This window comes from Pongo pygmaeus, chromosome 15 (assembly GCF_028885625.2).
Source record: "Pongo pygmaeus isolate AG05252 chromosome 15, NHGRI_mPonPyg2-v2.0_pri, whole genome shotgun sequence".
Taxonomy (NCBI): Eukaryota; Metazoa; Chordata; class Mammalia; order Primates; family Hominidae; genus Pongo; species Pongo pygmaeus.
In genome coordinates, this window is record NC_072388.2 from 30,660,319 (window position 1) to 30,678,226 (window position 17,908).

At 39.2% G+C, this 17,908-nt stretch overlaps 1 protein-coding gene across 7 annotated transcripts in view; it reads left to right on the forward strand.

Moving 5' to 3' along the window:
* The window catches only part of AKAP6 (A-kinase anchoring protein 6), a 626,632-nt gene that overhangs the window by 123,116 nt on the left and 485,608 nt on the right, over positions 1-17,908 (forward strand). For 6 of the 7 annotated variants that reach the window (XM_054449571.2, XM_054449565.2, XM_054449569.2 and 3 more), the window contains one exon: positions 876-1,087. The gene's annotated coding sequence lies outside the window, so the exon portion shown is untranslated. Of the gene's footprint in view, positions 1-875; positions 1,088-11,772; positions 11,926-17,908 lie in introns of those variants that run through there. The other variant, XM_054449568.2, reaches the window with a different exon arrangement.

Here is a 17,908-nt window from a genome sequence, read left to right on the forward strand (position 1 = left end):
CTTTAGATTTGCTTTTCTTTTACCAACTGGAGAAATACCTTACTGTGTCTTGTTTAAATGTGGCTTTTCACACAGTTCCAGCTTTTGGGGTTGGGGAGGGGCACAAATAATCTGTGTGGTAGGCAGTTTTATTGTTCAGAAAAGAAGAAAACAGACCCCAATGTTTGGAATGCCAATGATTTAGGAAGTTTCTAGCAGGTCTGCTACTTGTTCCAACCACTAGGTTTGATCCCAGAAAAGACTCACATGCGTTTTGGCCATGAGAGGGAGGGGTTCCCTGCAGGCCAAAGGAAGGGTCACTAGAAGTTGAGGGTGGTGTGTTATGCCCCTCTAGATTCCAAACTTCCCTTTGCTGCCTATCTGATGACCATGTGAAAGCTGGGTTTACTCTGCATGAGAAGGTTCTGTGGGTTGGTGTTCAGGGAAAATAACCAGGACAGACTTCATTGGCCAAGGGTTTGCCATGTTTTGAGAATTAAAACTTGTTTACTTGAGAGTTAGAGTCATTCGGTCAGCTGTTTATATTCCATTTTTAATTATTTTTGTGTTCGCTGTTTTGTTCTTTTGGTCTTTGACAGATGAGCAAAAATTCTTTTTAATAACTTTTAAAAAGCTATCCCAGTGCTGATCAGGGAGGAAAAAGTGATCAAATTGTCTAATAAGGAAACATTGTACATTTCAGTTTTTATTTGCTTAGTACTAATTCTATTTTCTCCTCCCACCTTTTTTTCTAAATGTATAACAACAAAGGGGGAGATAATTTTTATTTTTTCCAAAATGCTTTCAGGGAAATCCCTTTTAAACCTATGGATTTTAGTCCAATGAGGAATCCTCTTCCTTTGGTCTAAATTTTGCATATCGTCTGTTTCTTACAGGGCTTCCGTATTGTCTCAGGCTCCACTGGAAATGCAGCAAGGATTCCTAGCACATCCCAGTTGCCATAGCAACAGCAGTCTTTCCCATAATGAGCTGCATCATCTGAACTGATGTCACAGCATCATGCAGCAGGTCAAACAAGGCATCTCCTAGTATTGCATCCTACAGATGTGCTGTAAACATCAAAAGAAGACGGTGGGATCAGGAGATGGTGAGTGTTAAATGTCTGGGCCTTAATTGCACGGCTGTTTTGTTGGTTAGTCGGTGTCTGCTAAGGCGGAGATTGGGGGATGTTGTCTCTGCTTAAAATGGACTGGGGAAAGAAGGGCTGTTTTACCTAAATCTGTTTTTCAGGCTGCCGGGTTAAGACAAAGGCCTGTAAGAGTCATATAGGAATTAAAATATGTAGAATTATTCTTGCTCCAGCTCTGTCTGTTATTTTTAAGTGTTCTTACAGAATTTTTCATAAACATAAGATGATTTTTCAATTGCAAAACCCCAAATAAGCTTTAAAATGAGTAGTTAACAGTATTTAAGCATTGTAAAAATATAGATTTCTTTTTGGGAGGCAGAGCTAATTGGCCCCCTCTTTGCTCTTGTGAATTATGAAATATTCAGTGATTTGCAGTATGAAATTCATTATTTACCTCGGTTGGATTTCAGTTTCTTCATGGCAAGGAACAAATGCTGAATAAGCATTTGACATAACCCTGATGTGAAAGGGGATCTCTTGCATATTCAAGACAGAATTTATTAAAAGCAGAAAAACCTAAACCAAATGAAATTATTTGAGCCTTTTGATCTATATGGTAGTTCTTCAACCCAGGTCCTTCAGAGTTAGTTGAAAGACTGCCACATATTTTTCCATCTCTAGCTAGTCTCTGAAATAGCTGGAGTTGTTTGCAGGCTGACTTGTAACTGAGAAAGGAACAAGTCTCCTCTCTGCGGCAGTTGCAGTGAAGGGTAACCCTGGGAGAGCCTCTGAAGTGGCAGTGGTGTTGCCATCCCTTGCTTAACTTTAACAAAAATCTGGGTATGATGAATAAATATCAGTGTCCTCAGTGGTTGTAGGGAATACAGATCTCTGGACTCAGTCATAACCTCAACTCAATTCCAAAACTCTAAACATGTATCATTTTCATTTCAACTCCTAGCTCTGTTTTTAGGCGTCTTTATTATTATTATCATTTTCTAAAAAATTAGTCTGACAGTGTCAGATAAGGAGCAGAATGTTGCCTTTTGTTTTGGGAAATGAAATGGATTCTCTGGTGCAGCTGATTGCTACTAGGGGAGAGAAAGGAGGAGGCACATGTCAGTTCAATTGATCAATATGTCCACTTAGAATCAGGGAGTGGTCTTGTGGCTTAATGCTGCCAAATTGATAGTTTTTACTCAAAAAGTCTTACACGAAAGAATGGCAACCATTGAATTCCTCTTCTTTTAGTCTGTTTATTGGGGCTAAAGAGATACATCGTGGAAAGCAGGAAAAGCAATACCTTTAGCTAGCTTGGAGTGATTTTTTTTTTTTTCTTTTTTTTTTTTTTTTTTTTGGCACAGAGTTGAGCATGCTAGTCCCATTAGGCACCAGCCAGAGGAAAGGCCTCAGATTTTAATTTGTTTATACCACATCACGCACATGCTTGCTACTCTCAGTCCTTTAAGCTTATGTTTCTGACACGCAGCTGTATAGGATGGGAGAGGTCAGCTCAGCCTGGCTTTATCGCAAGCACTTAGGAGCATGAATTGTTCATTGCCTGCTTTTTTATGTCATATAATGTGAGCAGAAAGCTCTGCTGGGACTGCTGGGTGTGAACACATCTAAGTCAAAAGCTCTAAGGTGACAGGGAAGAGTGCTAGATGGTGATGGGGGAAGGGAAAGTATGTCTTGTAGCTAGATTATAAATCTGGAGAAAATCACTTAGTGCCTTTTAGAATTTTCTTAAAGTATTATTTCTGAAGAAGAGCAATGAAGAAAGACTTGTTTGATAACATGAATTTCTAGGAGTAAAAAAAAGCAAAAGGCAGCATTGTAATGAGTTTTCTATTTGCTTAATTCTTGTCTCTTTTGTCTAAAGTGCTCTTCAGCTGCTTCATCATGGTTGATTTGTTCAATTACTGGAAGTCACAAAAGCTAGATTCCTTAAGGGCAGTGTTAGAAAAAGTGGAGTCATGCTTTGAGGGTGGGGAAGGGCGCTGGTGGGTGTGGACTGACGCAGTTATCTAGTGGAACATCCTCCCGGTTCAGACAAGCCTGTAATTTTTCCCCCCGCAAATGTTCAAAATGCAATTACAGTTCTCCAACTTTATGCTTTTGTGCTCTTTTTGCTCCAGGAGAACAAAGCCCTGGTAATGGGAGCTGTCATCCTAATGTTTCGTTTCTTCGTTTCTTTGCAGAGGGCCACAGCCTGCGCTGCTCTCTGATTAGCTGCATGTCTTAATTACTGGCTAAGGCTATTTCAGTTGTCTTAGTTTTAATATATCCCCAAGGGGTAGATGGTGTGTGTGTGTGTGTATAGGGGAAGGGAGAGATTTCTCTATGGCTGTATTTATTGGTGCCTCACTGAAACTTTCTACAATTTAAGGAATTTTGTTTCACAGTAATGATAGATCATCAAGACCATGTTTATTCAACAAAGTTTAGGCCATGGAAGCCTCACAAGAAGTTAATGTCCTCTATACTTTTGGTTATGGCTTTCACGAACAAATTACAAAGTTACGAAGAAGTTAATTCTTTGCTGATAACTAGGCCACATAGGGACGATAAAAATAATAATCATAATAACAATCATAGCTATCATTTATTCAGTTCTTACTGTGTATCAGCACTGAATTAAGTTTTGTGTATATCTTATTTAGCCCTTATAATTATCATTATTATGAAGTAGAGAGTAATAATCTCACTTTATAGGAGTAGGTGTTATTATTCACATTTTGCAAAAACCAGTCCTTAGCCAGGCGAATAAACTTGGCTAAGGTTATGTAGTTAATAAGTGATTGGGCCAGGATTCCAAACCATTGCGATCTGGCCATGCAGCACACATGCTTACCCATGGTCATCTCAGTTTTATGACATCTTTACTGTGTATACCATACAGATCAGTCATCTATACTCTATCACACGTACCCCACCCCTCCTCATTCTAATTGGAAAATCAGATTTCACATGTAGAATGAAATGTCATTTGCAACACTAAGACTGATTTCACTGTAAGGATGAGCATGAATCTTGATCAGATGTGAATATTTACTTCGTACCCAGAGATTTAAGTAATGAAGAGTTGATGCTTAGACCTTTGCCACTGCCCTTGCTTGACATAACTTTCTAGCAGGATCTCTGTATGGAAAATGTTACATCAATAATTGTGGGCATGATGGAGTTGCACTCAAAGCAGGTCTTACCTGAGTCAGTAATGATTCAACTTTGTTATAAACCTGTCTTATCAGCTATATTTGTGGTGCTTTGTTAACTTTAAGACGTTTGTATTCCCTGGTGTTGCCAGGGAATACAAACAGAACAGAAGCAGAAACTTCTCTCACAGTCTGGAAAGTGTAATCTGAATCTATCTCTTAGGTTAAGAAGATAGAGAATTTATTTTGCTGAATGTATCAGTGGCTGAAACCAAACTCTGTCTATCTCTGACAAAGTACAAGAATGACAGTCTTGTGTAATATCCTGGAAGCCTTGTGTTTGAGGAGAGCTGATATAGTCATTTCTGTAACATCTTGCTCATCCCCAGCTATCCACGCCCAGCGTCATTATTGGGCTCTAAGGGCTGTTCTTTGTTTGAGTGTGGGTCTAATGCACACACTGACAGCATGTTGATATTGATTCCAGTATGGTGAATACTTAGAAATATTATTCCACAGGGCTCATTAGCCTTTTCTAGGTTCCAGGAAGAAGTTAACCTTTGTCCTAACCTGCTCCAAAGAGGCCCAAGCTTGTGTCTGCATGAGGTACAGGAATGAGAGGCTGATCAGAAAGCATCAAAGCTGCTAGGTGCAATGACTACAGGAGTTAGGTTCCAATTAGGAAATAAAATAGCCAGTGGAATTTAGGGAAGTTGGTGGTCTTGCTACATGTCTCTGATTTTTTTCTATTTATAATCCTAGAACCCGTGAAAGGCAGTTTGTTTTGATCCCATGGATTCAATTCAATTCAATAAATATTTATCGAGTATCTCCTGTATGCCAGGCATTGTCAGGGAATCTATAGAAATGAGCAAGACAGATGCAAATCTCTTCCCCAACTACATTCTAGAGGGGAAGGGAAAAACGGTTAAATTGGTAAAATAATTTGTTCCCTCTAATACTGCAATACTATTTCTATTTACTTTTTATCCCATGTGCTATTAGAGAAGCCCATTATCTGTGCACATTTGTATAGGTACGTGTACCTATATGGTTTATTTGTGGAGGTAAACTTACTGCATTAAATAATAACTTTTTTTTTTTCTTTCATGGGTTTGGATTAGAATCTTTCTGGATGTGGACAATACCAATAAGGCAATTAGCATTTTTTTGGTATAAGCTATTTTGAGAAATAAAATTATAATCAGTCAAATAGTGCATGTCTATCTCAGTTGACAAACTTGACATATGGAAATATGAAATGTGTATGGCAGATCAGTTAAGGAGACATATTTTCGTTTTTGTAAAAGATATTCATCACCCTTAAAAACTGTCCAGAGAGCCCTCTAAATTGAGCATTCCAGCCAGCCTGCTGATGGAGGTATGTATCATACAAGGTACCAACTACACACTTAGTTGTACAAGGACAGGTATACCAGTTACCTTCAGTCTCATCTAATCACCCTAGTGTGCCTTACAGTATTGCTTTAAATGGGAAGCATTTCTCGAAACAATCATATTGACTGAACTCTGTAGATGGGCCCTGAGTGTGGTTTTTCAGAGGAATAGCAATCCATATAGGACTTTGGCCATGGCAACAGAGTTTTAGGTACAGTAGCCCCTCCCGCGCCCTTATTTGTGATTTAGCCTTTTGTAGTTATGGTTATCCATGGTCTGAAAACATTCAATGGAAGATTGCAGAAATAAACAATAAGTTTTAAATTATGTGCCATTCTGCATAGTGCAATGAAATCTCACACCATTCTGTTCTGTCCTGCCTGGGATATGTATCATTCCTTTGTCCAGCATATCCATGCTGCATATGCTACCAGCTTGTTAAGTCACTTAATAGCTGTCTTGGTTTGCAGATAAACTATCTCGCAATCGTAATGCTTATGTTCAAATAACCTTTATTTTACTTAATAATGACTCCAAAGCTCAAGATTAGTGATGCTGGCATATTGTTACAATTGTTCCATTTTATTATTAGTTATTTTTAATCTCTTATTGTGTCTAATCTATAAATTAAACTTTGTCACAGGTATGTATGTATAGGAAAAAACATAATATATATAGGGTTTGGTGCTATCCATGGTTTCAGGCGGTCTTGGAATGTATTCACTGTGGGTCTTGGAATGTATCCCCTGATAGTGAGGAGGACTATTGCAGTTTGAATTAATAAGGCATACAGTTTGTTCTCCACAAGCACATAGCGGTCAGTAATTGAATTCCTGAGTTGGCTTTAAGACTTGGTGAAGATAAAGGACAGACTTTGTTTTCCTCATAAGCCACCAGCCATATTTTTCTCTGTTCTTCAGCCATGGGGCATGCTCCAAACTCTTCCAGCCATCTTGCAGTGGTGTGCTTTGAGTCACAAGGGGAAGTAGGGAGAAAATTTGGAACCTTTATTTTATTTTCAGATTTTTTTTTGGAGACAGGATTTTACTCTGTTGCTCAGGCTAGATTGCAGTAGTGCAATCATTACTCCCTGCAGCCTTGAAATTCTAGGCTCAAACGATCCTCCCACTTCAGCCTCCCAAGTGGTTAGGACTGCAGGTGCACATCACCCCACCTGGCTAGTAGAGCCTTTAGAATGGGGTCTCAAACTGGCTAATGCATGAGCTGAACCTAGCCTGCAGCTTGTTTTGTATGGCTGCTGGGCAGGCTTTATGGGTGTGCAACCTGTGTAGTTGCATAGGGCCCTGCATTGAGAAGGGTCCACACTTAGTTTAATACTCTGCTGTAACCATCTTGGAATTCTTAATAATTTTTTAATAAGAGGCTCCACATTTTTATTTTAGAGTGGACCTTATGTAGCCAGTCCCATATGGCCCTTTTGGTGCCCCCACTGATACTGCCTGAGCCCTGTAGATGTTTGAGTTTCAGACTCCCCACTTCCTCCTACTCTGGAACAATTCAAATAGAAATTGTAGTGCTTAGAAAAACTAAGGGACCATTGTCAAAACAACCCAGAGCAAGGCCCCTGTAGATGGTAATTCAGTGGCGTGCACAGGAACTCAGTGACATTTCTTTTATAGGCAATGGGGGATATATTACATTATACTTGAAGATATTTGGTAGGTGAGGTTTATTTGTCACCACCATTGCTTTCAGGGGAGAAATCAAATCTTCTTTGCAAAGCAAGCTAATTAACCATCCTGTTGGTTCAATATTTATATTAATTCTCTTGCCCTTTGTTTACTACTTGATTACTTTTATCACCTGCTTTGTTTAACTCTCATTTAAATTACAGAATATATTTATGCTGTCTGGGTATTTTTTTTTCCTTTTTTTTTTTTTTTAAATTCTCTCTCTCCAGGAGGCCAGAGGGCCTATAATTTGAAGTTATATTACTACAGGAAAAGTTCATTTTTTTTTTCAATTTACAAGGGAATTATAGTCAATATTTATAATGAACCCTTCTCCAGCAAGGTAGTTCCAGCCATGCTAAAGTTCAGAAGTCCAGATCTGCCATTACTGTTTATAATAATGAGATGCTGGTGACCAACTCCTGGACCTTATGGTAGGTGAAACATTCCCACCCATCATGTCACAGTGAGAAGTGGCTGTGTTAATCTATTAATCTACAGATTTGCAGACAGTTGTTAGAAAATGAGTATGAATGATGGCACTTGCTGCACAGGAAAAAGGTAAGTTTTTTTTTTTTTTACTGTATGAGTAAACAGGATCCTGACAAATCCAGAAAGGGCTCTTGCCACCTCTTAGAAGCCTAAGAATAGAGTCTTCTTCAAGGATCAAGCCCCAGGAACATAAGACCTTGTACCCCTGAACAATTCTGATACTCACTATGTCCATCACTGTACAAGCTGTAAAACTATCTGTTTCAGATAATTTCACCAGTAGTCAACAATTGACAAATGCATCAAATGTCTACCATGTACAATATCATATGCTAAGAGAACAAACATTTTACAAATAACGATGACTATAGGCACACACACATGTATACTACTTGGAGAACTTGACATACATTTAACATGGTGTTGCCTGGGCTGTGCATATAGATGGTCACGATTAGTTCTTCCGTTTTTCTGAACATACCTTGACATGGAGCTCCAAGCATATCTGTGGAGGCTCTCTCATCTTCTGTTCTCATCCAATTTCTTGATTTAAGTGTTTGTCTGGTAACTCATTACTTTTGCTGGCCCACTCAAAATTCTTGTTTCTCAGCCCTTTCTCAGCTTTCTCAATCTTGAGTGCTCATAGTTTGTTACTACCCCACCTCGTCTCTTATCAGTGTTACCTTCTGGGGCAGTTCTGAACTCATCACAGTCCTCCCCACCAGCAGCCCCTGAGGCCCTCATCTCCCTGCCACTGTTTATTCCTATTACATTAGCATAAAAGTAGCCCATGGAAAACCAAATGACCCTGCAGTATCTCTGATATGTCCCTTGGAAGAAATCTGCTTGCTTTTAGCTTTTAATAGTTAATTCAAATAATTCCTTGTATTTAATCTGTTTTTGTCTTTGTGTGAATTAAAAGGGAATGACCTTTTAAAACTCCTATTAGTCAGTCTTGCAGGCAGCCTATATGGAGAATCAACTAGAAATAACTGAAACAGCAGGGGAGGTGGTATATGATGTGGTAGAAGACTGTATTCAACAATGAAAACAGGTGTGCAAGTACAGTTTTAAAAATTTGTCCTTTAGGGTTATTGGTACATTTCATTTTAAATTAAAAGTAAATAAAAATAAGGGGGTGGTGATGAGAAGATGGGCAGCAAAAGAAGAAACTGAAGAATTCACATTTCTTCAGGCTTGGCTAGTAGGAGCACACAGCTTCTAGAACACTGTAGAGGAACACCTGCCTCAGAAGGGCAGCTTCTCCAAGAAAAAAGGACAGATCTGAAAACAAAGGTAACAATAAAAACTACCACAAAAAGAGATATGATTCCTCTGAGAACAAATAAAGAATCAGATTGGTGAATTAAGATGTATGGTTTATATTCATTTAGTAATAAATAATTGATAACAGGATTTTTAAACATTTGAATTTTGACTAAACTGAAAATAGGCTGAAAGGCAGAGGATGGAGAAAAAGATAACATAACCAGCATAAGAAGAGAAACAGGCCTAGCATGGTGGCTCATGCCTGTAGTCTCAGCACCTCAGGAGGCTGAGTGGGGAGGATTGCTTGAGCCTAGAAGGTCCAAGCTACAGTAAGCCATGATTGTACCACTGCACTCCAGCCTAGGCATCTGAGCAAGACCCTGGCTCAAACAAAACAAAATAAAACAAGACATGTTTTACTCTGTCTTTTTGTTTGTTTGGTTGGTTTTTTGTTGTTGTTTACTTAGAGAGTTTTTCCTTTTGTTTTTTGCTTTAGTTAATATCATTTGGTTGATTTGTTGTAAAGGTGAATATACCCATATATTTTGTTTTTCTTTAAAAAAATTCTTTAAGAAAACAACATAAATTATTATCTTTGGTATGATGTTTTTCTCTGGTTCTTAGACCTTAACACCATCCTGCCTAAATACCATATATGCTCAGATACCCAAACAAGAAGTAGTAAATTGAGTGCTATCAGCCAGCTTGAGGAGAAAACAAGCTTTCAAAAAAAGTCTACTCTAGAACCTTAAATGGTGATGGAAATGTTACATACCCAAATCTAAAGTGATTTTTTTGCAATAGCTTGCATCAAATAGGAGGTTTCCATTTTGGGTTTGGAATCCTAACATCCAGCAATTTACACATATGTTTATAGACTGAAATTCTCTGAGCAAGAGATTAGTGGTGGGGGAGGTGAGCAGGGAATAGGCAGTACCATGAGAATAATCGTCATGTTTCCCTTCTTGACTTACTCCATCTCCTGACACCCTATACCTAAACACTGAACAAAAACAGAGCCTGGCAGGGTGGGTTTTGGAGCCAGGTATATTTACCTTTGAATCTTAGCTCTACTATAAAATTATTAGAGTTATGATCTTAAGGTTCTTAGAGCCTCATTTTTCCCCGTATGTAAGGAGAATATCCATTTTACAGGATGAAATGAAGTATTTTATGTAAAGTTTTTGGCACAAAGTGAGAATTTGATAAATGAAAGTTATTGTTTCATATATTTAGAAGTAGTGGGGTAAGATTATTACTCTCTCAAGAAGAAAATGCAATTTCTCCTCAACTCCAGCCCTGAAACCAAGAAAATCATTTTTAGAGCTTTTAAGAGAAGAACTCTTTAATATATTTTAAATGTTTTTACTGTGTCAAGCATATATATTATTTCATTTAATTTCCTTTCTCTGCTTAAATTTTGTTCATAACACTTATCACCTTCTGCAAGCTAAACATTTTACCTGTTGTTTGTTTGTTTCTCCCTGGTATAATATAACTTGTATAAGGGCAGAGATTTTTGTCTATTTTGTTCATTGATGTTTCTTTAGCTCCCAGAATAGTGCCTGGCATATGGTAGGTGCTCAATAAACATTTGTTACAAGAGTAAATGAATCCACATAACCCTGTGAGAGGAGGCAACATGATTGTATTCAGTAATAAAAAATTAATTCTCTTTTGCTGTGGTCCTTTTCAAGGTACTAAACACCCTTGAGTTATTCTTGCTATTCCAGATAATGTGACAAGAAGTTCTTGTGGCTGATGGTTAGGGTATCATGTACCATCCAATTATTCTAAATTCTTCTATTGGAAGCAGGGATATTGCCTGGGAAGCTCTGATGCCCTCCTCTCTAAAGGGTTTCTATGAGGAAGCTGGGGTTTCACAGGTCATTCGATAGATCATTGATTCTTTTACTGGTGGTTGTCTCTTCCTTTCTCTCTTTAGTGAATTTGGGTCCCCTTCAGGAACAGGGTTATTTATTCTCCTTTAAATCATGAATTCCCAGCTGTAAATCTCAGATTGATGGATTGGTGGAATTTGAAAGACTCTTTGATGAAAGTTTCAGATAGGGAGAGTGATAAGCCATGATAGTCAGCCCTTCTCTGTTGCTATTAAAAATGCTCTAATGAGAAATGGAGCAAAGCACAGGAACACAATGATACAGTTGTTTCGTGAAGAACATACAGCTTCATAAATGAAGGAATAATTAAGATAGCCTAATTCTATACTTATTTTGAATTAGATTCAAAGCAATCTTCGAAGTGGATATCTGCAGCTGAATTTTGTACCAAAGGCATATTCTAAATGTCATGCTTTCGAACTGAGTATTTATTTCTCAGGGAGCAGGTGTTAGGGTTTTTTTTTTCCTTGAAATTCAAACCATTTTGACAGTATCCTATTTTTAGAATGGCTTTTTCTTTAAAAAGACAAGCAATATCCAAAAGCGGTAGAAAGACATCTTGGGAGAAGGCAGTGTTCTGGTTATACCGTAATCATAACAAGCTGAATAAGAAAAAGTAATGCTGTTAAAATTTAAAACTCAGTGTTTTTATTTTATGATAATAAAACATATTTGTTTTTATTAAATGTTATTTAATGTATTAAATAAAACATATTTAATATACTTTCAGCAACCTTATGCTACAAAATAAAAATTATACCTCATGAAAATTTTCTTACATCTGCAATATATGGCATGGTCAGTTGCAATGTACACATTATTGTGTTCAAATAGCATGTTATTCTAATCTATTTCAGAGAGCACTGGACTGGGAGTAAGGCACCTGAATTTTTAGTCCCTGCTGACGTACTCTTCCTGAATCTTGGTTTCTTCCACAGTAAAACAAAAGGGTAAAATTTAAATGATTTTTGTTTCCTGATAGCCCTAGTATTTTATGCCTCATTTACAGGGTTCTCCATATTTCTCCATTGTTTGTTTAGTCTTACGATTTTCCAAAAATCTGTTCCATAGAATATTTTAAATTTCCTTAGTGTGCTCATGTAGCTGAAAACATATTTTAATTTATTATCTTAGTTCATTTGGAGTGCTATAACAAAATACCATAAACTGGGTAGCTTGCAAACAACAGAAATTTATTTCTCACAGTTCCAGAAGCTGGGAAGTCCAAGGTCAAGGTACCAAAGATTTGGTGTCAGGTGAGTCCACTTTCTGGTTCACAGCTGGCACCTTCTAGCTGTGTGCTCACATAATGGAAGGAATGAAGAGTCTCTCTTGGGCCTCTTTTATTAGGGCACTAACGCCATTCATGAGGGTTCCACCCTATGATCTAATCACTTCCCAAAGGCCCTGCCTCCTAATATCATCACCTTGGGGGTTAGGATTTTAACATATAAATTTTGGGAACACAAAACATTCAGACAATAGTATTTATATACCATTTATATTTCACACTTGTGTGTTTTATTAGCTTATATTTCATACTACTTTTGGTGGTCAACCTAAAGTCAACACATAAAGTTTCACTTAAACTAACAAGCTATTGTCTTTCACAAGAAAATTTTTTTAGAGTTTCCTTATCTTGCAAATTTGTGTTTCTATTTGTTTTTTCTCTTTTTAGCCAGAACATATTTTTGCTGTTAATGAGTTGGGTGAAGTATTTGGTTCCCCTCTACCCTTCCTATTGGGTATAGAATTTCTTTAGAAATTTACACTGCTGCTGTAGACGTTCACATAAAATACAAGTGAAAGTGCCGTTGTTAGGTCAAACTGTATGGAATTTCCATTGTTGTTGTCAAAAAATGGCCAAATATTAACAGTTTCATGATACTTTGATAACAGTTTCCAATAATTTGTTCATTATCATAACAATGTTACTATTTTTATAACTCAGTGGTGAGAGCCAGTCCCTAAATGAACTAGTGAAGTAGTACAAAGAGCACACAGGGTCCTTGGTGAAAGATAGATTTGGGATTGAATTCTGCTTCTCTACTGCCAACATTGTGACCATGGGCAAGTTGCTGAGTTTTGTTGAGCTTCAGTGTCCTTGTTTGTAAAATAAAAATGATAATGCCTGCCTCTCAAGCTTGCTGAGAGGCATGCCCCTGGCTCCCAGAATAATGTTTTATTTTGTCTAAAATGACTCTCAGGCTGGATATAGTGGCTCAGGCCTGGCCATCATTTTAGGGAAGCTCAGGAGGGAGGATTGTTTGAGTACAGGAGTTCGAGACCAGCCTGAGCAACATAGCAAGACCCTGTCCCTAAAAAAAAAAGTAAAAAATTAGATGGGTGTAGTGGTGTACAACTGTAATTCCAGCTACTAGGGAGGCTGAGGCAAGAGGATTGCTTGAGCCCAGGTGTCTGAGGCTACAATGAGCTGTGATCATGTCACTGCACTCTATCCTGGGTGACGGAGCAAGTCCCTGACTCTGAAAATAAATACATAAATAAAATAACTATCTTGAGTCCGTGAGTCTGGTACCAGACTGGAAGGGACAAATCTTTGAGTCTCTACCTTTTCTCTGGATGATCTGTGCTTGTTGATGGCTTCTCCTATTTCCATGTGCTGATGACTCATGAATTCAGATTTCTAGCCTCTGGTTATTTTCTCCCAGATTCAGACTTGTATCGCTCCTGCTTTCTGTATGTCTTTTCCTGAATCTTCCACAGGTACTTTTCACTTAGCACACCTGAAATGATCTCATCCTTTCTGAACTTCCTGTCTGGAATTAAGCATTGTCTTCAGTCCCTGCCCTTAGGGTGGAGACTGGGAGTCATCCTAAGCCCTCTCTTCCATGTCTACCTCACCTAAGTCCTGTTGAGTCACCAAGTTCTGTTTTGTTTCTAAGTGACTGGGATTTGGTAAAAATGAGCTGAAGATCACCTCATATAATTTTTGATTGTGTGATAGATCTAGGTCATGCTCTTCTACTTCCTGCCTTCTCTTTCTCTAAACCATACAACTGATATTATTAGACATTTTCTCATGAAGGCCCTCCTATCTCCATGATCTTTCTGCTGCTCTTTGAACCTTTTCCAGCTTTGTTAAAGCCCATGTCTAGGACAGCCTCAAGTATCCAGTGTGGCTATGCACTGTGGTGAAGAGAGGAAGAAAATGCAGTGTCAGCGCTGGATGGGGACTCTACTGAACAAGAGATGTGTTATCCTAGATAGAAAGGGTTTGTTATTTTTTTTTAATTTTGAAATAAAAGTCTGTCTCATCAGAGAATTCTCCAAGTTGATATGTAAAGTTACTACATAAGTTACTACATCCTAATTCAAGGGGATTACATAGTGCTGACTTCAGTACCAGAGTGTATTTCTTTTTTGCACAATTATCGTTTGTCTTTGGAATTAATTCCAGTAGGCAGGAGCCAGTGTTAACTCCATGGCCTACAACCCTGGCATTGTTATTCACACTAATGTTCACAATAGAACAAAACAGCAACCTTTTTTCCCCTTGAGAATTTAAAAAACCTTTTTTCCTCTTCAGGATTTTCCCATGAGGAAGGCAGATAGCATGTTGGTAAGCTTGGGCTTGGGGCCAGTTAGATCTTCTGGGTTCAAATCTCAGTCCCACCCCCACTAGCTCTGTGCCCAGGGAAACTTGCCTAACCTTTCTGGGTCCTATTTTCTTCACGGTACCTTCCTTGTCAAGTATAGTGAGACTTAGAAACAATGTGTGTAAAGCACCTAGCAGAGTGCCTAGGATACAGGAGGTGCTCTGGAGTGGTTAGTGGAGACCTAGATTATTCAGAATGTAAGCAGAGGGCTAACTGGTGGTCAGCCTGCCTGGCCCTGGTTTTAGGAGAGTTTCTGTTCCAATTCCAGACCTGTGGGATATCGGTGGTCAAGTGAGTCTTGTACTATAATCTACTCCAGCTGCCCTGTTTCCTCCTTAAATGAGACAGGAACCCCAGCACTTTGGGAGGCCGAGGTGGGTGGATCACGAGGTCAGGAGATCGAGAGCATCCTGGCTAACACTGTGAAACCCCATCTCTACTAAAAATACAAAAAATTAGCCAGGCGTGGTGGCAGGCACCTGTAGTCCCAGCGACTCGGGAGGCTGAGGCAGGAGAATGGCGTGAACCCGGGAGGAGGAGCTTGCAGTGAGCCGAGATTGTGCCATGCACTCCAGCCTGAGCAACAGAGCGAGACTCCGTCTCAAAAAAAAAAGAGGAACAAGTGTATCAACTGTAAAGAACTGGGGAGACTAGCAGTATCTCTGCTTGTCTTGGCCCATGCTTCACACACCATTAAAATCCCAGTTTCTTCTTACAACCTTTGCCTTTTCTCTAGCTCTCTGTGGTCATAACCTTCTCTGAATTCCTAAAGCAATAATGCTTTTTATCATGATTTACTACTTGTTCATATACTCTGAGGTTGTTTCACATGTGTAAGTCTGTCTCCTCAAGCAACTGGAAGCACCTCTGGCAAAAGCTCTGGCTGTTGTATTCCCCAAGGAGCTGGCCCCTGTGTGAAACTGGGGACAGGTGCAGTTTGACCTACTCTCCCTGTGTTCCCAGTCCCTTTTGCTACTCATGGATGTCTGGAAGCTCTTTCTGGAGGCTGCCATCAGGCGTTGCCCAAGGCCATGTCCCATGATCCATCCATACAGTGTTGTCATCATTCTAGCTGTGATGTTCTGGGAGCTGTCCAGACAAGTAGTGATTATAAGACCAAGAGATTCTTGCAGTGTCCTGAATATAACACCAATCCAACATGCATTGATCTAATGCCTACACAGTGGCATGATTGTGCCATGATTGTGCAGGACATACGTAGCTGAGCAAGATAATGGGGAGTCAGAGAAATTATAAAACCACCTAGTTAGTCCCAGCAAGTACAAAGAGCTATGGGAAGGTAGATGAGGGTGCAGTTAATTCAGTCAGGGTTCAGGGTCTAAACAGGAAGTAAAATCTGACCTGAGCCTTAAAGAGTGACTGAGGATTTCAGCTGGGTATAGATAAGGGCATTCCTGAGTATGGGTGCCCACTGTGTTAAGCAAGTGGAGTATGAGAGTATATATATATAAGGAGGCCTGGACGCAGTGGCTCACACCTGTAATCCCAGCACTTTGGGAGGCCGAGGCAGGCAGATCACTTGAGGTCAGGAGTTTGAGAACAGCCTTGCCAACATGGCGAAACCCCGTCTCTATTAAAAATACAAAAATTAGCTGGGTGTGGTGGCATACCCCTGTAATCCCAGCTACTCAGGAGGCTGAGGCATGGGAATCTCTTGAACCTGGGAGGCAGAGGTTGCAGTGAGCTGAGATAGCACCACTACACTCCAGCCTGGGCAACACAGTGAGACTCTGTCTTAAAAAAAAAAAAAAAGAGAGTATATATAAGGAGAATGATGGTATAGAGATTATGTGTTTAGGATGAGGCTCAGAGAGGAGGCTTGGATGTGATTTGGAAGGGCATGTCAAAAAATGGCTGTGTAAAATGACTATATATCAAATTTTGTTTTTCCTATGCTTCCTTTCTAATTTGGGGAAATGTTTTCATAGAAGGGATTTTAAGGCCAATGAATATTACAATTCATAGTTAAAACACAATGTTGTCAAGGGAAATTCCATATTTTAAAATGTGCATTTACTTCTCTAATACCAATTCAGTTCACACAGTCTGTCGCATACACAGGTGTTAAAATGCTGTATCTAGTTAACTTCACATTTTTCCCACAGATATTGAATATGTAAGCAGACACAGGGATAACTCTCAAGGAACAAAATTGCCTGAAGGCTGTTCCCCAGGTACAGGTAAAAATTGCCTTGGAAATGATTACATGACTTAGCAATGAGGGGTTAGTATTTCTTTAGGCTGTCAGCTGTGATGTAGCCAGTAGCATCTGAGCTTGAATTGTCTCCATCACTGAGCTTCAGACATGTTTGGGCATGTCTGCTGAATGTCTGCCCTGTATCTGTGATGAGTTGGTGGTCTGTCCCATCAGTATATTGATACTAGAGTCAAAAGCGGTTCCTAGAGAGAAAGTATCCTAAGAAAGGTGGAGTCAGCCACAGTAAGCTCTGATCACCAGAGGGTGGAGTGATTCTGATGTCAGTTTCTATGTGGGTCATGAGGAAGTGTCCTGTCTCAGCCATTCCCTGGACTCTGTCTGGCCTGAGTCCTAGAAAAGCTGGGGAGGGGTGAGTGGGCTGAATATAAGAGCTCTTCCACTAAAGAATCTATCTGTATGTCATTTGAGCACAAGACCACTGCTGCAATAGCCCTCAGGAGAGTATATTGTATAAGAGAGAGAAAGGCATATTTCCCTCTATCCACAGATGCTTGAAACCAGCAGTTTCCAAACTGTTTTGATTGACATACTTATCTGTTAAAAAACGTCTGAGTTTTCTCATGTATTAATGTCTTACATATTTTACAAAACATATAGAAGTAAAAATCTTAAAGGTTAAAATAAAAATTAAACAGAAGTTCTAATATTTTCATCACACCCCAAAGGTTTGCCTTGCATCCCCCTTTATGATGAGTCTCCCATCATGAAGACCACTACTCTAGAGCATTAGTGGGAGGGGCCTGGCAGTGCCCAGAAATAGCAGCTCTTCCTGGTAAAGGTGCCCATGATGCAGTGAGTGTGCATACATGTGAAATTCATGCTGGAGCTTCATGAAATTCTACTTAGGGCCCTGTTTTCAGGGAGCTAAGACTCTGATAAGGGGGTTAAAATAAAGATGCAGAGAAATGTAGCACATTACCAAAAATGTTACTCCATTTGAACTTCCAGGCTGGTGAGCCATGGAGGAACTTGAATTGTACAAATTAAAAATCTTTCTGAGACAGTATGTTTGTATTGCATTTTAGAATTTACCAAGCACTTTCACTTGTAACTTCCCAAAAACTCTGTGGGATA